Source organism: Arvicola amphibius, chromosome 1, assembly GCF_903992535.2.
Source record: "Arvicola amphibius chromosome 1, mArvAmp1.2, whole genome shotgun sequence".
In the NCBI taxonomy this organism is placed as follows: domain Eukaryota; kingdom Metazoa; phylum Chordata; class Mammalia; order Rodentia; family Cricetidae; genus Arvicola; species Arvicola amphibius.
The window spans coordinates 159,703,410-159,724,298 of NC_052047.1; positions in this window are offsets into that span (position 1 = coordinate 159,703,410).

A 20,889-nucleotide genomic window follows, 5' to 3' on the forward strand; every position below is an offset into this window, starting at 1 on the left:
CTAGAGTTACAGACTGCTGTGAGCTGTCATGTGGGTCCTGGCAATCAACCCAAGTGGCTTCTAACTTCTGCATGCACTGCGGGTTTGGCTGGTGCGTGTCTTATCTGAGTTTATTCCTGCTCTGGTCTTCCATTTTCATCTGAACAGAAAGCAACCACATTTTTTTTTCAGTGTTCTAAATTATCACTTGTTTGGATTTGATTTCGTATTATTTATTTTCCTATATTTCTATAAACAGTGGACACTGGGGTTGAAGGATGGCTCAACAGTCAAAGCTCTTACAAAGGATTGGGGATCAGTTTCCAGCACCCAGGGAGGAGAGGTTCACAGATGTTTGTAACGCCAGTCAAATGCTCTCTTCTGATCTCCATGAGCACCTGCACAATATTCCATTCACACACACACACACACACACACACACACACACACACGCATGCACACATGCACGCACACACACACGCACTCTAAATTAAATAAATAAACCATCGGTATTGGGAAGGAAATATGAGGTAAGAGAACTTCGTGGAGTCTGAGGATATTGTCTATTGGTTTAGTTTTCTCTTGACTCAAAACCAGAAGGTGGGATGTGGTGCTGAGCTGGTGTGTGAGTGAAAGGTCTAGCATGTCTATATGTGAATCGCAAGTTATGGATTAAGTGGTCCTTCATTTTTATTCTTTCTCTTGAATTCTTATAATAATAACTATTTACAAGGAAAATGGACATGTCAACAGGCAAATAGTTTTATTCTGCAGATAATTTCCTTTTAAGCCTTACTCTTCAGAGCGTATGCCCTGCATTTCAATATTGTTGGTAATTAGGGAACGGAGGGTTCTTTTTCCTTTTAAATAGATAATTGTCTGTTGGGGAAACCACTTAGCACGGTAATAGTGCCCTGAAATGAATCACATGAAGTGGGTGGCTCAAAATAAATTGTTCTCTCACAGTTTTAAAGGTCAGAAGTGGGAAGTCAGTGCCACTGGGCTAAAATCGAAATGCGGCAGGGTTATACTGCCCCTGGGGACACTTTGTAGAAGCAGGTACTGGCTTCTTCCAGCTTCTGGTGACTATTGATAATCTTTGTCTGTGGCCTTGAACACTAATCTTTGTCTCTCTTTAAGTCTCTCTGTGCAAAATCACCCTTGGCCCTCTTCCTAGGACACACAAACATAGGATTTGTAGAAAAAAATCCTCTCTGTCTCAGTGTCTGGAACTTAACTACATCTGCTAGGCCCTTCCAATTATGTGGCAAACATTACACATTTTACAAATTAGGAAAGTTCACATTTTGGGGGCCATTGTTGACAATTATAGTTAACTGGGTACAAACACACACACACACACACACACACACACACACACACCCTTTAATCTATCACAAGACATGTTTGTCATAAGTTTATCAAAGCATATTTTGCAACAGTAAGAAGCTAGGGAACCCCGAAAGTCCATCAGCCACGGAGTGGATTAATAACCCCTGATGTAGTTCTCACATCAATGCACTGACCAACTTGGATGGAGCTTACATATGTGACTGAAAGAAAACAAGTATGACATAGTAAGTTCTTGGTTTGAGGTCAAGAAGAATGAGCTCTTAAGAATACTTATGGAATAACAAAAAGAATCAAGGTGAATTTGTGGTTTGCCAAAATTAGGACAATTGTTTCTCTAGGGGTTGGGGATCTATGGCTGAAAAGGGCAAACATGAGGAATTTGGGGTACTGTCTAGGTTTCTGATTTAAGTTTTGGTTTTGTAGATAAGCTTACATTGTGAGAATTAATTGAGCATTTTTGTCCATAACAAATAAAATATAATTAACCGAGAAAGAAAGGTAAGTTTTCTCAGGACCAGCTAGCATTGCCAGGAGAGTGGACAGACTACTAGAACCAGAAGATGAAGTCATATCCTTAGGTTAGGATCAGTTTCTGGGAGTGTGAGGTCACCCACGCCTAACAGGGAGAGATGAAGTGGAAATTGATGTAGGAGAAATCCTTTTAAGTTCTTTAAGAAAATGTATCAATACATAAATTATTTGATAGATAAATGGGCAGACAGATGATTAGTTGAAGCTACGATGGGGTATAAGGAAGGAAGTTAGGTCAGTTAAATCAAGACCTACCAAAGATTAGGCAATCTGATATACTGGCCAATAAACACAAACAACATTTCTCACTCTTCCCTACCCTTCTCTACTGTTCCCTACTTTTCCCTTCCCTACCCTTCTCTACTGTTCCCTACTTTTCCCTTCCCTTCTCTTCTCCTCTCTTCTTTTACTCCTTCCTTCCTTGCTTAATTTGTTCATTCATTCACTTTCCCTTTTTCTCTCTTCCCTCCCTTTCTCTATGCTTTATTTTAGAGACATAGTCTTGCTATGATGTTCATGGTGATTTTGAACTCACTATACTCTGCTGTAGTCTCCCTAGTAGCTAGGATTACCAAAATGTGCCACCACACTCAGCCACAGATACATGCTGACCACTTGATATATGGTCAGTCCAAATTGAGATTCAACATAATGTAAAAAGTAATACTATGGAATTAAACCAATCACTGTTTTTGGTTTAATAAAGAAGCCGATTGGCCAATAACAAGACAGGATAAGTTTCGGCGAATGAATCAAACTGAGAATGCTAGGAAGAAGAATGGCAAAGTCAGGAGTCTCAAGCAGACACAGAAAGAAGCAAATTGGAAATGCCATGCTGAGAAGAGGTACCAAGCCACATGGCAAAGTGTAGATAAGAAATATGGATTAATTAAAATGTAAGAGTTAGGTAGTAATAAGCCTGAGCTACTGGCCAAGCATTTATAATTAATATTAAGCCTCTGTGTGGTTACTTGGAAGTGGCTTGCAGGATAGAAACTTCCACCAACAAAATACTGTTTTTTTATACTGATTTTGTATTGAAATGGTTGGATACACTGGGAAAATTAGATACAAAATTAGTAAATTCTATGTTTAAAAAAGTTTTCTTTTTTTAATTTTGAAAAGTATGGCTATTGGGACTTGAAAGAGGGGTTGGCAGTTAAGAACACTTGCTGCTTTTTCATAGGACCCAAGTTCAGGTTTAGTTTCCAACCCCTACATAGCATGTCACAACCATCTGAAAGTCAAGATTCAGAGGATCTGATGCCCTTATCTGATCTGTGCCAGTACTACATGTACATAGTGCATGTACATGCATGCAGGCAATATATATATATATATATATATATATATATATATATATATATTATCTCTTTTTAATAGTGTGGCTCTTGGGGGTTATGGAAGTGTCTCTATAGGTGAAGATCTTGTTGCTCAAGTGTGAGAAACTGAGCCCAGTCCCTAGGACCAATGTAAAGCTAGATGTGCTAGTGTGTATCTGTAACACTAGCCCTCCTACAGAGAGATGGGGTGGAGACAGGAGATTCCCAAAAGCTTTCCGGCCAGAACGACTGATAGTCTCAAACAAGGTGGAAGGTGAAGACTGACAGCTGAGGTGACCTCAGACTTCCACATGCATACTGTGGCATGAACATGCCCACTCTAACATGTGACCACACCCATACACCTTAATCAGACTTTTTTTTTGTCAGGACTTTCAGCTCCTCAATAATGTAACAGAGACTTCTTATTAATTATGAAAACTTGACCAATAGCTTAGGCTTGTTTCTAACTAGCTCTTATAACTTAACCCGTTTCTACTAATCTATGTACTGCCACATGGTTTATGGCTTTATCTCTCCTCCTGCATGTCTGTTCCCTCTCTATCTGCTGCCAATTCCTGGTGGCTCTGCCTTCTTCTTCTTCTTCTTCTTCTTCTTCTTCTTCTTCTTCTTCTTCTTCTTCTTCTTCTTCTTCTTCTTCTTCTTCTTCTTCTTCTTCCCAGAATCCTATCCTATGTGCCTGGAAATCCTGCCTAGCTATTGACTATTAAGCTATTTATTAAAGCAATAGCAGTGACACATCTTCACAGAGTACAAAAGGATTATTCTCCAACAACACATATATACACTTTTAAAGATAAAAGAACATGGCTACCAAGACAACTAAAATCACATGATATGGCTATCATGTGTGATTGAACTTTCTAACTAGTCAGCATATTGGTCTATATCCTGTGGGTAGGACAAGCAGTTGATAAATGTGTGAGTTATTGAGTTTTTGCTCTTCTGCCTAATGTAGGACTTGAATAGATCCTGATTAGATTTAGCTCAACTGTGGGCAAACTCTCGAGACCAGTGGGAAAAAAAGAACTGTTATTTCTAAGTTTTCACAACCAGGGGGAAGCTTAACTGTTCAAAATAGTGACGTCAAAGGAAGCCTTGCACATTTGGGGGTGCATAAGCTCTTACTAACCCAGCATGCAGACCACTCTGAGTACCTTTTGGGAGAAGGTGATGTCACAGAGTGGGCAGAGGCCAGTCATAGGAATCAAACATGCCTAGGGTCCAGCAGAGTCTATTACCTGCTGGCTTCATCCTATGACATCATTTTGTTAGTCCCAATTTTCACAGCTACATCGTGGATTTGGTGATAGCTCCCTAGTTGAGAAGTTTAGTCTGAAATTATACATAAAGTGTACAGCACAGAAATAGCTGTCATGTCACAGTTGGCTTGATTACTAATTTCATCACAAAGTCAAAAGAAAACACAATGAACAAATATTAAAGCCTTGATCAGAAAAACTAGAGCTTCTTTTTCTGTATGTCTTTTGGGATACTTCAGCTATGCCAAACCTTTGGTTTCATAACAATTAATGAATATAAACCCACACACAGAAATCCAGGTCACGGGCGACCTCTTTCTTCTTGTGTATACTTAGCTGCAAGGAGTTAGTGTTGGATCTTTGAGAATCACCACATATCCCAAGCCTCAGCAATGACACCCCCTCTCCTCTTAGTCCCAGATGCAGATGGCCACTCCATCATTCATCCTCACAGACTCCATCAGCTCATCACCGTGGCATCCAAGATCTGTTTGGCAGGCTCGCTGCAGGGTGCATGTAATCAGTAGAGACACACGCTTAACTGTGATTGATGCCAGTCTTTTGACAATTTCCCCTGCCAGACCCTTCCATCATTCCTCAGCAATGTTTTCTTGACTGCTAAATAATGTCTCTGAATGATTACAGCCACTTTACAGAGTGATTTGCAGAGATGTCTTTTGTCATGGCTGCTTTCAGAAGGGGCTTTATCTCACATGTCCCTCTTCCTTTCTTAGTCTTGGATGCATCTTTACATGTTTCTGCCACTGTCACTATTCATCACAGCAGGGGTCTCTTTCAAGGTAAATAAAGGGATATTATAATTAGCTTGTTTTGGCATATGTTTGAAATCTATTTGCAATCCCTCATTAGGCTGGTAGAAGGATTTCAAAGACATCAGTTTTTAAAATTAACTATCACAGTTTTAAGAATTTTGAATTCCAGATATGGCTGGCATTTAATGCTGGTCTCAGAAGCCTTTCAATGTGGACCTTTGGAACAAAGTCTCACTTTTTCTTATCCCATTCCCACTCCTTCAACTCTAAACCCACAACCTGTATGCAATGGGAGGGATCATTAGTAGGTGACCAGCTCAGGTGGGTTTTATAAGTCCTCTGTTGTCAGGATAAACCTATGGCTGGAAGCCAGAGAGAAGCAAAGCTCAACATTCACTCAGTCTCCTTTTCTGAACAATGAAGAGCACTGTTATTTGGTAATATCCAAGAGACACTGAGAGAGGGTAAGTGTGCCCAAATAAATTCAGATTATTTCCGTAATACTCAATATTCACTCAAACCCTCAGTCCCACTTCGCCTCTTTATTTACCTGTCCTGAAAATTCATACCAATGGAATTATTGCTTATTGTCTGCCTCCATCACTTCACAGACCATACACAAGTTTTCTTGCAGCATATTGCTTAGATTTCTTTTTATTGACAAGAACTGTTCCTTAGGAATGGATGCACGACAGCTTATCAACTCATTAGCTGATGGGAATTTGTACTGTGACCATTTTTAAAACTATAAACAAGGCTGCTATTATTTACTATGCTTTTGTGTGCATAGGAAAGCATGTTTTCAGCTCTCTTGGTATCTGGGAGTAAACAAACCATAGGGTTATATGTCACTTCACTGTATAAATTTGATTTGATTGTCAGACTATTTCCAAAACAGCTAGACTGTTTCAAACCCCACCAGCAATGCGTCAGAGTTGCAGTGATATTCTTGTAGGCCCTGATCATTGTTAATCTCTTTCTAGCCATCTCAGCAGGGATGAAGTTCGGGCATGTGATTCTGGTTTCTGTTTCTTTAGTGTCCGCTGATGAGCAGCATTTTCTCGTGTTCTTATTAACCACTTATACATCCTTGGGAGAAATGTCCTTCCAGATCTTTTAATGTCTTTTTTATTGTTGCATTGTTTACTATGTACTTTTAACGCAAGCCACCCAGCAGACATGTGATATGTAGTTTCCTCATTATTGCTGCGATGCAACACCATGAAGAGCAAACGTGGGGAAGAAAGGGTTAATTTGGCTTATATATTTGGAGTCACAGTCCACCAAGCAAAGCCAAAGAAGGAACTCTGGGCAGGAACCTGAAGGTAGGATCCTGAAGACAGGAAACTAGATGCAACTAGAAGCAAGAACTGAAGCAGAGCCCGTGGAAGAATGCTGCTGACTATCTTATCCCACAGCCTGCTCTGCCTGCATCTTTATACCACCCAGGACAACCTGGGCAAGAGTGGCACCACCCACACTGGGCTGCTCCCTCCCACATCAATTGTTAATCAAGAAAATGCTCCACAGACTTGTTTACAGGCCAATCTGATGAAGGCATTTTCTAAATTAAGATTCCTTCTTCCTGACTGTATCTATATTTCTATCAAGTTGACAAAACCCAACCAGCACACCCATTCTGTGCTATCTTCTTACCTTTATTTCACTTAAGTACAAAAGTTTCAATTTCAATGAAGTTCAATAAATCTATTTTTGTTTTATTGCTTATACTTCAGGTGTAATCTCTAAGTAGCTTTTGCCTAGTGGCCAAGAAAGCTAAGTCTTTTTTCCCCTAAACCTGTGGTTCTCAACCTTCCTAATGCTGAGACACTTTAATACAATTCCTCATGTTGAGGTGACCCCCAACTGAAATGGATTAATAAAAAATGCTGCGGATCCCCAAGTAGCTGCAGGTCCCCAGTTGGTGGCAGGCAGCAGACCATTTGATGGCAGGCAGGGGGCAGCGGGACCCGAGAGCAGCCAGTCCCAGTCAGGGATGGCACATGAGACCATGCCCCAGGTCTCTGAAGGCGGCTGGTCCCAGTGGTGAGCCACATGCCAGCAGGCGAGAGACAGACAGATAGGCACGCCATGCAGAGTGAGGTTGGATATTTATTTAGTGGGTTATGCAAGTGGAAGAGAGGAGGGGAGAAGAGCAGAGAGCAGAGAGGTAGAAAGTCGGTGAGAGAGAGGGGGGGGAGGGAGAAAGGGAGGGAGGGAGAGAGAGGAGGGGAAGGGGAGAAGTGGGGAGAGGCAGAAGCTGCCTCTTTGAGAGGGAGATAGAAAAAAAGGGGGAAATACTCAGGCTGCAAGCAGAAAGGAAGATCTGCCTGCCTCAGTGAACTCATGATCCTCCTGTCTCTATTCATTGACTACTGGACTGCTGGCCATAATGCCTAGGTTTGACCAATATTCCTATTTGTTACATAGGTATTACAATTTGGCAGTCCTTCTTAAGTCAGCTTTGGTTGTCATGTTCCTTACAAATGTATACATTTCACATAATTTATACAATTTCTTTAACATGCATTGTGGGAGATTTTCTAGGAAAGTCATGAACAAATGTCTAGAACTCAGTGATCATTCTACTATAGCTTTGCATGTGCTGGGATTAAAGGCTTGAGCCATTATACCTAGCTCTGTGTGTCTCATGCATTTTGGTGTTTAGTCAAATATTGATGGATTAATTTCATCATTATAGAGTTAATCTTCACCAACTGACAGCTTATCACTGCACTATTTTGACAATGCCTTTGAAGTAAGTTACATACAGTCCTATCCAATTCCAGTCAGAGCTTCTTCAGTGCAAATATTAATCCCGTCTCTGAGGCCTGTTGTGATCCCAGGAAGTTGTTTTGTTTGGTTGTCTCTGGTAAACCAGAAGGCCTGTCGCTGCGGGAGCACATTCTGCTCCTTCAGCCAATAGCCTTTAAGATACCAGCCCATTGGGGTGTGGTCTCTTTTACTTTAAAAAGCAGCGGAACTGTGCATGCTCTCTTTCTTGCTTCTCCCCTTCAGGCTGCTAGACTCTCTGCTTCCTGTTTGCAATGAGAGGACTGTTGTTTGGGAGGGTGATCTGTAAGTTTTCCCCCTCAAATAAATAACCCTTTTATTATCCCTGATTCTTAGCTGGTGTGGGATTGTTTTGCGGCTTCAGCCTGTGATGTAGCTTTTTACTTTCACAGAGTTTGCAGCCTTCTCTTCCTCGCCACCATTTAAACTCTATTTTTTTTCAGTGTTCTTAGACTTGAACTTTCTCACACATTGTTTCAAGTAGAGGCAGTTCCTTCAGAAAGCTTTAGAACCCACTGTATGGAGGTTTTGTCTCTTGCCTTGCCACAGCCATGGATGGCTAGGCCAACTAGATCAGGGAACAGGAATAACCCCTGCTGTCCAAGTTAACCAGGCTGTAAGGATAGTGTTGTAGCAGTAGCAGTAAAGGCACATTAAAGGGAAACTATTTCCTTCAGAACAAGAGAATGGAGTCTCTGCCCTGGGTGGAGATCCAATATGACAGTTGTGTAGGGCAGTCACTAGACTGATGGATCATGCCCCAGGAATGCAGAAGCACCTTAAGCCATGTTAAAGAGGTGGGGTAATGGTTATCCCTTTAATGAGATAATATGCTTTTCTTTCTCCAGTTCCCACCCTTTGTGCAGTTACTTGCAGAGCTGCGGACAGGTAGGTTTGGGAATCAGCCTGCTTTTCTGACTTCCTCAAAAACTGCTAACTTTTCCTTTTCTTCCGTCTCTGTTCCAAGCATGCTTTCCCCGGTACTTTGCGCTTCACTATTTTTTCTAAGTTCCCTTCCTGTCCTGTGACTGCCAGTCTGCCATGTGGCTGACTCCCATGCCATCTCAAACAGCCTGGTTTTGTTTAATTTTCCTTTCTTTTCCCATTCTCTTCTTCCTCTAGGCATCTGTTAAGATTTCATCTTACAGTTCCTTTTATTCTGCTGTTGTTATTTGATTGTGCTTTTTTTGCTTTCTTTTTTAAACTAAGAAAACAAACTTCTTTTTCTTTTAATTTTACATAATAATCCTAGTTCCCACTCCCTCTCCTCCTCCCATTCCCTCCACTTCCCACCCCCATCTGCTCCAAGGAGGGGATAATCCACATTGCTTTGGGGCAAGTCCAAGGCCCTCTCTTCTTTATCTAGGCTGAGCAAAGAGAATGGGTTCTCAAAAAGTCAGTACAAGCAGTAGGGATAAATACTGGTGTCATTGCCAGAGGCCCCACAATCTGCTTCAGCTATGCAATTGTCACCCACATTCAGAGGGTCTAGTTTGGACCTATGCTGGTTCCTTCCCTTTCTGGCTGGAGTTGGTGAGCTCCCATTAGCTCAGGTAAACTGTTTCAGTGGGTGTCCTCATCATGGTCTTGACCTCTTTGCTCATATTCTCATTCCTCCCCCTCTTTAACTGGACTTTGGGAACTCAGCCCAGTCCTCCACTGTGGGTATCTGCTCCTGTCTTCATCAGGTGCTGAGTAATGTTCTGTGGTGACATTTACAATATTCATCAATCTAACTACAGGGCAAAGCCAGTGTGGTCACCCTCTCCTCTATTGCTTAAGGTCTTAGCTGGGGTCATCCTTGTGGATTCCTGAGAATTTCTTTAGTGCCAGGTTTCTTGCTATCACCATAATGGTTCCCTCAATTAAAAAATCTCTTTCCTTGCTCTCATCTCTGTCCTTCCTCCATCTTGACTATCCTCTTCCTTCAAGTTCTCTTTCTCCTCCCCTTCTCCCCTCCTCTTCCCCTTCCATACACCCTTTTCCCTCCACCCCATGCTCCCAGTTTTGTCAGGCAACTTTGTCTATATCCCATTTCCAGGTGGATCAATATATGTTTTTCTTAGGGTTCACCTTGTTACTTAGCTTCTGTAGGATCATGGACTATAGACTCGTTATTCTTTGCTTTATAGCTAGTATCCACTTATGAGTGAATACATACCATGTTCATCTTTCTGGGTCTGGGTCACCTCACTCTGAACCACAAAGCCATTGGTCTTTCCAGCACATAATTTTTTGGCTTTTGTTTTTTGGTTTGAAACGGAATTTCCTTGTGCCATCTTGACTAGCCTGGAATTCACTAGGTAGCCCAGTTTGGCCTTGAACTTGCACAGATCCTCCTGTTTCTGCCTCCTGAATCCTGGGATTGTAGATGTCTTCTCCCATGTAAAGTGTGAGTTCTTAAGTAGTCTCTGTAGTGATTCCTTGGAGCTTTGATGAGCAACTGGAAGAATTACACCTTTGTCTATGGGGGACAGGGAGTTTCCAGGCAGCCTGTAGCCCTGCAGGCTCAGTAACTCTTTGTGGCCCCATTCTAGAAAGCATGAAAGAAGGAAAGAGCCACTGCCCCTACTTCTCAAGAGCATCATTTTGGAAGATGGCCCATTGCTTCTTTCCCTGCTATCAACAGTACCACCTCACAGCTTGTCAATGTTCTTCCCACTGGGGTTCCAGACTCAGTAGTTAGGAAGTCACACTTCCATGGAGTCAGGTGGCAGTTGCCTGTCCTGAAGTACCTAGCAAACATGAAATGAACTCATCTTTCACTGTCTCTTCTTTAGTTCCATTTCCCTCCCATCTGATGCGTTGACAAGCTTGGTGGCAGTGGCTGTGATGGGAGTGCTCATTCAGCCAAAACAGCATCTTTCAGTGAGCCACTTGAGTCTCAGTCCAAACACTTGAGGGACTGTGAAGTCATCACGGGAACTTAGTGTGTGTGTGGCTTAAGCCAGAACAGGAGAGATGATCTTCCTCATCTGATGTAATACTAATATGCAAACCAAAGGTGGTAATAGATGTTGCAGAATATTATTTAGACTAGGCAAAGATGTATTGTGTTTGTTTATGCTGCAGAATATTACTTTAACTGTGTAAAGATGGGTTACATTTGCTTGTGCTGCATTTGTTTTGCCTTGCCTGCCTAAGGCACCTGATTGATCTAATAAAAAGCTGAATATCCAATAACTAGTCGGTAGAGGAATAGGCAGAGATGGAGGACAGAGAGAATAATTTGGAGAAGAAATCTAGGCTTAAAAAAGAGAGAAGAGTGAGAGGAGAGAATGAGGAAGAAAGAGAGGCACACTCTCAGGGCCAGAAACCAGGTAGCCACCACCCAAACATGGAGACAGCGGGAAAATAAGACATGCAGAAAGAAAGAAAGAAGGAAGGAAGGAAGGAAGGAAAAAAGGCAAAAAGCCTTGAAGCATAACATAGATAAAGAGAAACAGATTAAAATAAAAGCTAGGCAAAGGCTGAGCATTCAAAACTAATAGTAAGCCTATATGTCATCTTGTGAGAACTGGTTGGTGTAACAGAAAGCCTGTTACAAGTAGACTTATGAAAAAATGTTAAGGGCTGATTAACAAAAATTATCTGTGATTAATAATTAAAGCAATGCAATCAAGTTTATTGTTAAGTAAGATAATACCTAAGCTAACATGATCAGTTGTTAAAGCAAACAAAGCAAAGGGCCTGTAACCCTTGGTAAGGGTCTCTTGCTATGTAATGAAAGAGCGAGTTGGAGCCTTGATGCTGTCGATGAGTCCAGATCACTGCTTTCTTCTTCGCTGAGCATCACTTATTCTACCCATGGTTATCTGAAGGATTGACCAGACTCAGTCTCCCTTGTATAACAGCCATAACAACGGCCTTAGGAAAGATGGAACAAGGGAGTGGAGGTGGGCAACCAAAAACTGTTTTTATTACCAGTGTGTTACATAGGAACTATTAATTCCACACTCAGATCAGTTAACCAAATCAGGCTACAACCTTCAACAAAACTGGAGTGAATGACATCTCCTAGAAAGCTAAACCAAGAAAGTCAAACTGTTCTGACACCCACCCCAGTCAAGGCCTTTCTCCTGGGACTCCTCTTAGGACTGGCAGTTCTGATGTATGTACAGCTGTTCCCTGCACAGATGGTCCCTACTTCTCTTTGGGTTGCTAGGAAAGCCTGTAGTTTTAGAGGAGAGATCCTGATGCAAAAGTAGAGAGGTGGCTTAGGGATGAACCTGTGTGTTTCTCCTCCACGATTTCTAGAAGAAAAAAATGTGACCAAATGTAAGCATGTTGAGTTCTAAGATTCAGGCAGCAGGCCAGTCTCTACTTCCATAGCAAACCCAGGAGGCACACTCTTTCACTGGTCACTGGAATGAAAGTAATATCTCTTCCTGTCAAAGTCAAATTTTTCTGACTCCCTCTATGCACAAAGGAAAGAGAACAGTAACCATAGAATAACATGGCATCTTCCTAATAGGCTGTAATTCCAGCCCTGGATACTAGAAGTACAAAAGAAATGAACTCTCTCTCCATCTGTGACACTAGCTCTTGAGCAACAAATGCAACAGATCAGCATGCTTTAACAAAATGAATATAGTCAAGCTATTTTCTTAAAAATCGTTCAACACCATACAAAGTTCTGAGTTTGATACCCTAGACTGCCTGGTCCTTGAAATGTTGAAAGGATGGGGGGGGGGGGCTCCCAGGTGCCTCACTAATTTTGGACATGAGACTCAGGCCTGGTTGAAGACAGCCTAGGATTTCCAAGTTTGTACACCTTGACATCTAGGGACTATCTTGTCAATGCAAAAGTTAATTTACTATAAAAGACTTAATAAAGAAAAGGCAACAAAGAAAATCCTCTTTAATCACATTGCATGCTCAAGATACCACTTAGAGTGAGAAGTTTAAAATCTCAACCACAGGCAGAGTGTGGTAAAATTACTTTCTAATTTTTTTTGCCAGTAAAAATGTAACAATCCTTCTACAGAAAGCAGTGAGCAAGACTGTGGTTACACTGCAGAAGAGATGCATGCCCTAGGGTGACAAGAAGGGTGGACTGCTGGACAGGAAAGTTGTGAGCAGTTTTCTCTACAGAACATAGCGTAGACTGACTGGAAACATGAGCAAAGTGTTACACGTAGTAGTCATAATAACAGCAAGGAGGAGAGTGATCACGGTCTGTTAATAACATGAAAGTTATATTCTTGAACCTCATGGCACTGAGCTAAGTCACATGCATTATAGTAGTGCATCTTCCCAAGAATCCTAAGTGACAAAATTGTTTGTCCATTGCATTCAAGACATTCAGAGAAAGGCATGACCATGTGGATTTGGAGCAGGCAAGGAGATTTCACACAGGAATATTACTTAGATGGGCTGGGGAAGGCAAGGGCAGTCTGTACCTAGGATTCAATATGCAATGGAAAGAACAAAGGAATAATAAGCTAAATTAAAGGAGGAATTCTACCAAGAATGGTGATAGTGGAAAAATGATATGGGAAGCAGTGGAGTACTATTCAACAATGAAGGGCATTAAATCCTGCTATTTGAACAACATGGATGGCCCAGGAGGACATTATGCCAAATGAAGTAAGCCAGGTACAGAACACAAACCCTGCCTGATCTTATTCATAAGGGGAATCTGGAAGTAGTTAATCTCACAGAAGGTGAGAGCGCAGTTATGGTTACCAGGGGCTGGGGAGACAGGAGGAAGGGAGGAAGGGAGAGGGTGACCAATGAGCAACATTATTGCGTCATAATACATCCTGGAGTTCTGTGGCACAGTAGGGGGCCATGATGAGGAACAATAGTATATCATTTAGCAAAATAGTGAGATGAGAAGAAAGGAATTTGAATTCACTTACATAGAAGGATGCTAAAACTCTAATGTACATTTGAGACAAACATCTCATAGTACCTGATATAAATAAATAAAATACTATAGGAAGAATTAAATCTATACTCAATATTTAAAACCCTTGGAGGAGCAGCACACAGTAGATATCAAGTCCAGTGCTGGAGGTAGGTGAGCTAGGCTCAGCACCAACCACAAGCTTTTCCACCTACTGGACTGTATCAATTGATATTTGCTTTTCCTTCGGCTGAAGGCAGTCATATTTTTTTTGATCCTTTAATCTGTTCCATAATCCTTTCCTTCTCCCCATAAATAGAAAGGAAGTGCAGTCAAGGATGAATAATAGGCTGGCATACCAAACAGAAGGTTGAAGTGTGAGAGAAATTATCTATCTTGTCAGTAAAGCCAATAGCATCTGCCACAGGGCTACAGGCAGCGAACCCGGGGGACCTGGGGACCCAACAGTTCCCTCTCCCCGAGGAGCTCACTTACCTTGGATGAACAACTCTTTTAGGATGTAGCATTCCAACTCAGTCAGCCTTTCTATCTCTCTGATGGGGCAGCAGTGTTACAATTGTACAGATGGGAACATTTCTATGCAAGCACACAAAATATTTTCCTGGATAAATCCTCTCAATTAGGAATGGCAGATTCTATTTGCCTAGCCCTTTCTGATACACATCTTAGGTTCCTTTCATTGTGATATGTTACTTTCTTGGGATGTAGCAGTCTTTTAGGATTTTTTTAAGTAGGGAATTTTGCATGTATTAGACACATATATAATGTCCATGTACATAATGGAAATAACCTATTACTTAGTGAAAACCATGAGTGAGTATGGAGACAGCTATGCTCTGGGCTTCATTGTAGGTTCTCTTGTATAAACACATGAGAAGCTTTAAAGCAGACACCAGAGTCAGAAGCCTGCCTCTGTTTCCCACTCTGCATTTGGTGTATTCCATGAAAAGCTGGGAGTACCACATAAATAATAACACAATTTTTGGAAGCTTGATGTTTTTAAAGATGGTCTTACAGGGTGAAGAGAGACGGTTCAGTAGTTCAGATCATGTCCTATTCTTCTGGAGTTCTCAGGTTTGGTTTCCAGCACCCACATGAGGTTTCTCACGGTAACCCCCTGTGAATCCAGCTCCAGGGTGTTTTGATGCCTCTGGCCTCCTCAGGCTATAACAAGCTAATTCCACCAGACAAAGCAGACACTCTTTTTTTTAATTAAAAATTTCTGCCTCCTCCCCACCTCCCATTTACCCCCTCCCCCTCCACTCCCCCTCCCTCTCCTGTCCAGAGAGCAGTAAAGGTTCCCTGCCCTGTGGGAAGTCCAAGTTCCTCCCCCCTCCATCCAGGTCTAGGAAGGTGAGCATCCAAACAGGTCAGGCCCCACCAAAGCCAGTATGCGTAGTAGGATCCAAATCCAGTGTCATTGTCCTTGGCTTCTCAGCAGCCCTCATTGTCCGCCATGTTCAGGGAGACTGGTTTTATCCCATGCTTTTTCAGTCCCAGTCCAGCTGGGCTTGGTAAGCTCCGAATAGATCAGCCCCACCATCTCAGTGGATGGGAGCACTCCTCGCAGTCCAGACTTCCTTGCTCATGTTTTCCCTCCTTCTGCTGCTCATTTGGACCTTGGGCGCTCAGTCCAGTGCACCAATGTGTGGCTCTGTCTCTATCTCCATCTATCGCCAGATGAAGGTTCCCTCACAGTCCTGACTTTCTTTCTCATGTTCTCCCTACTTCTGCTCCTCGTCAGGACCTTGGGAGCTCAGTCCGGTGCTCCAATGTGGGGTTCCGTCTCTATCTCCATCCATCTCCAGATGAATGTTCTATGGTGATATGCAAGATAATCATCAGTATGGCTATAGGATCTGGCCTTTTTTTTTTTTTTTTTAGATAAGTACCACATACCAAAGCAGACACTCTTAAAGCTGAATATGAAGTCTGTATTCCTGGCTGCTGATTTCGGGGGGACTTGTCCAAATCATGGCACCTGAGCCTCACCTTTACCTTTTATGCACAGAAGCCTCATCCTGGTTAACACTTTCGCCAGCAAGAACAGTTAGTGAGAAGGGAAACTACAGGTGCCAAGATTAGAACATCTAGGGAGTTTTCCCCATGGAAACTATGGACTAAGTCTTTGATGGATTAGGTCTCTGTTCCCCTTTTGGCAGGTTTGGGCTTATATGCTGAGTTCTACATTCATAATGGATCCTCACACATAGAATCAATTGTACAAAGGTCTGGGGCTTGTTACAAGGCACCTACCTGTACTTACACTTAGCTATACACAGACACACATGTAAGTATAACTAAAGTAATACAATTAAAAATGACCTGAAAGTTGAATATTAACTCTTCAAATAGTGGAAGGAGCCATGGCTTAAGCAGGCGTCACCCAAAGACCTGCCTCTGATGTTAAATCCTCCACCACAGGAGGCGCCGGTCTTCTGGACAACTGTAGTGATTAACCAGTGTGTTATTTTCAGAAAACAGAGGAAGTTGGGGCTTGAAATAGAAATTGCCGGAGCTTGAGTTGTTTACACCATTCGATTCAACATTGTTCTCAAAACACTTAGAACTAGCTTCTCATGGCAACTGGAAAAGCAGTGAGCACAGAGTCACTGCTTCCACTGTGTGGATAGAAACAAGGCATCATGCTTCCTCTGGTCCTAACCATGTCCTATGTCTGTGGGGGGCTCTTTCAAAATGGTTATATATAAATTCTTTACATCAGTTTTGGTCAATTTCTATGGTGTAGGTAGAAATAGAGTTTGTGTTCAATGGTGTGAGACCTCTGGAAGTAGTAAGGTTTCAGAGTCAGGGAAGCTAATGGCTGCTGGCCATCTTGTCTCCATTTGTTTTTATCTAGTGTTTTTCTATTTTTCTGGGATCTGAAGGGACAAGGGAAGCCTCGTTAAAGCCCCACTTTTCATGGACAACAACAGAGAGGAGTCTTTCCTGAGACTTGATTTCTTTAAAATTTGTAGAAAATATGTGCTATCAATAACTTACCAGATTGTCTTCTATGGAAATGCCACTCACACTCACTAACAGAGAAAAGATGAGTAGGACTTCAGGACTTCAGGACTGAGAGAGCGGTGTGCTCCATGCAGAAGAGAGATTGTATGACGTCATATATGTGAAATAGAGTCTGAATTGTTCAAAGCGCCGAACACAACTCAGTGGAGTCAAATGGTAGGTAGTAAGAGGACAGTGGAAAGAAATGAGGCTGAAGGGATAAGCCACTCCTGGTTGTTATGATTTGGTCTCGTTGGTGATTGTGTGAAAGAAGAGAGATGGATGTATTTGTCTTTGAGGCATACCACATGACTAACCTGTAAAGAGTGAGCTAAGTGCAAACACGGAAGCAGAGACCATGCAAGGTACAGAAGCATCATGGCCAGATTATGGGTAGGAAGACGGGAAGAAGTGGACATGCATTTGGTGAGAAGTGGGAACAACAGCATTTGGTGAGCAGTTGCATGCTGGGAGTAAGAAAGAAAGCGATTTCAGGGAGACCTCCAGTTTCTAGTTTGAGTCATTGAGTCATAACAGACACATTTCCAATTTCCTGAGTCGGGGGCACAAGAACTTGTGGTTTGGAAGGTGGATATCCTTCTGAATGCCTGTGGCATACGTGAGGAGAAGTTTTGGCTGGCAGTTTAAGGGCGGGTCTGAGCCTTCCAGGCTGGAACCACGGACTGAGGTGCCATTGGAATGCTAGGCTGTAGTCAAGACACGATGCACCCTTGTTAATGCTGCTCATCAAGACACAATGCACCCTCATTAATGCTGCTCATCAAATGGGTGACAGTGTCTCTTAAGTCCAAATCTCCCCGAGGCCCCTGTAGAAACCGGCAGAGACTGCTCAAGTTCAAGTTCAGCATGTAGGTGACAAATTATTCCTCTGAACACAAATGTATGACCTGGAAGAGAAGACCACTGAGAGGTATGGAACCTCAAACATTTGTGACAAAACCTGAGGGAATCAAGAGGATGCCTGACCTAGGGGACTAGTGGTGGGTACTAAGGACCAGCTGCACCAACTGCAATTTACTCTACCGAGGAAGACTCACAAGGTGCTTTATTCTGAGGATTGGAATCTGTTCGGTGTTAGAAGTGAAATGATCATTACATCACAGGATGATGATACTCAGTATAAGCAGTACCCGCGTGAGCAGAGAGTAGCAGGGGCAAACGGGGTAACAGGGGTGAACGGGGTAACAGGGGTGAGCAGGGAAGCTTTGAGAAGCTGTGCTACCCTCAGAGCCAGCAAAGCTGCGCTGGAGGAGTAGTGTCTGGGAAGCACACAAGCTGTGGGCACAGTACAGGGAGAAACAGACTGAGAAGGGCTGAGGGCTTCAGAAGAAAAGCCTCCTGCCTTCAGAACACAGATAACAAAGAGGACAATTCCAGAATGTGGAAGGCACGCAGTTCTCCTAAGACTCACCCCCTAAACACACATGAAAACTCTTTTTGTGAAAACTGATCCAGGGACTGTACTGAAGTCACACTCTCATAAACTTACAGAAGAGGGGGACTAAGGAATGGGAGAAGATTCTCTGTAGAGAGTTAAATGCTTCATACCAATAAAGCAGATCAAAACTCCAGATGTGTTTTTTTGTATGTGTGTGTGGTATGTACTTCAGAAAGTAAGATATCACATGCACACTTACTTTGTGATATTGGGCTTATTAGTTATTATATATTTATGTCTTATTATTTCTTTACATCTGTGTGTATCTATATGTGCCCATGGAAACCTGAAGATCTCTTGAGGCTGGAGTTGAAAGTGGCTGTGAGCTGCATGGTGTGGCTGCTGGGAACAAAATTTTGGTCCCCTGGAATAGCAGCAGGTGTTCTTAATCACTGAAGCATCTCTCTAGCCACAGTATGTATATTTTTTGACAATTATTCCTAGGTAGTGATTGTTTTGTATACAAATAAAACAATTTAGTAACTGCATGATATTCAAATTTTACCATGTCATCAAATCTACCAGCATTCTCAGTGTAAAATAAGGGTAATACAAGTAAAACAAAAGACAGTGAGTAAATTGACTGCAGTCTTGTATTAAAATTGGAAATATTTATATGAATTCAAGAAATAATCCTGGATCAAAGTCCTCAACATAAAACCAACCACACTGAACCTAATTGAAGAGAAAGTGGAAAGTACACTTCAATGCATTGGCACAGGAGATCACTTCCTACATATAAGCCCAGTAGCACAATTAATAAATGGGACCTCCTGAAACTGAGAAGCTTCTGTAAAAGAAAGGACATGGTCAACAAGACAAAATGGCAACCTACAGAATGGGAAAAGATCTTCATGAACCCCACATCTGACTGTGGGCTATTCTCCAAAATACACAAAGAATTCAAGAAACTTGACATCAAAAGAACAAATAATCCAATAAAAAATGGGATACAGACTTAAACAGAGAACTCTGATCAGAGGAATCTAAAATTACTAAAAAAAAAAAAAACTTAAGGAAATGTTCAACATCCTTAGCCATCAGAAAAATGGAAATCAAAACAACTCTGAGATTCCATCTTACATGTTTAAGAATGGCCAAGATCATAAACACTGAGGACAACTTATGCTGGAGAGGATGTGGGGTAAAGGGAACACTCCTGCATTGCTGGTGGGATGCAAGCTGGTACAGCCACTTTGGAAATCAGTATGGTAATTTCTCAGAAAATTAGGAAAAACCAACCTCAAGACCCAGCAATGATGTAGGTGTGTCTTCTATCTATCTGATGATTTCATTGGATAATTAATAAAGAAACTGCCTGGCCCATCTGATAGACCGGCCCTTAGGTGGGTGGAGTAGACAGAACAGGAAGAAGGAAGTGAGGTAGATGGCTCAGTCAGATGCCACGCCTCTCTTAAGTTAGGCAGACCGCCGTGCCTCTCCTCAGAGAGATGCCAGATGTGATGAAGCTCCAGCCCAAGATGGACACACGCTAGAATCTACCTGGTAAGGCACCACTTTGTGGTGCTACACAGATTATTAGATATGGGTTAGTCAAGATGTGAATAAGAGCCTGAAAATAATGGGCCAGGCAGTGTTTAAAAGAATACAGTTTCTGTGTAATTATTTTGGGGCATAAGCTAGACAGGAGGCCGAAAGCAGGGCGGCGGGAATGCAGCCCACAGCTCATCACTACACAGCAATACTACTTTTGGGTATATACAAAAAGGATGCTCAATCATGCCACAAGGACATGTGCTCAACTATGTTCATAGCAGCAATATCTGTCATAGCCAGAACCTGGAAACAACTTAAATGCCTCTTGACCAAAGAATGGATAAAGAAGATATACTACATTTACCTAATGGAGTACTACACAGCAGAAAAAATAATGACATCTTGAAATTTGCAGGTAAATGGATGGATCTAGAAAACATCATATTGAGTGGTCTAACCCAGACCCAGAAAGACATATATGTACTCACTCATAAGTGGCTTTTAAACATAAAGCAAAAAAAGCAGCCCACAATTTACAATCCCAGAGAACCTAGACAACAAAGACGATCCTAAGAGAGACATACATTTATCTAATGTACATGGGAAGTAGAAAAAGACAAAATTTCCTGAATAAATTGGAAGCATGGGGATTATGGTAGAGAGTAGAAGGGGTTGGGGGAGGAGGAGCAGGGAGCTGAGAAAAATATATAGATTAATAAAAACAATTTTAAAAAAGAAATAATCCTGGCTCTGTCTACTAGAAACAATTATAAGCAATGACTTCTCATGTGGCCATGCCCATTGCTAAAGTACAGATCAGCCTTTAAAATACTATTTCCTAAGGAAAAAAACAGAAATGCCTTAGACAAAGGCTGACTCCAAACTCTGGTCTACAAGACAACTCTTGAACACTTTACACTAGTGTGTAGGGAATATATCGGGGCAAGAGGATCAGAGCCATTGGCTAACACACAACTTGCTCACCAGTAAAATGAACCCAGACACTGAAACACAACAG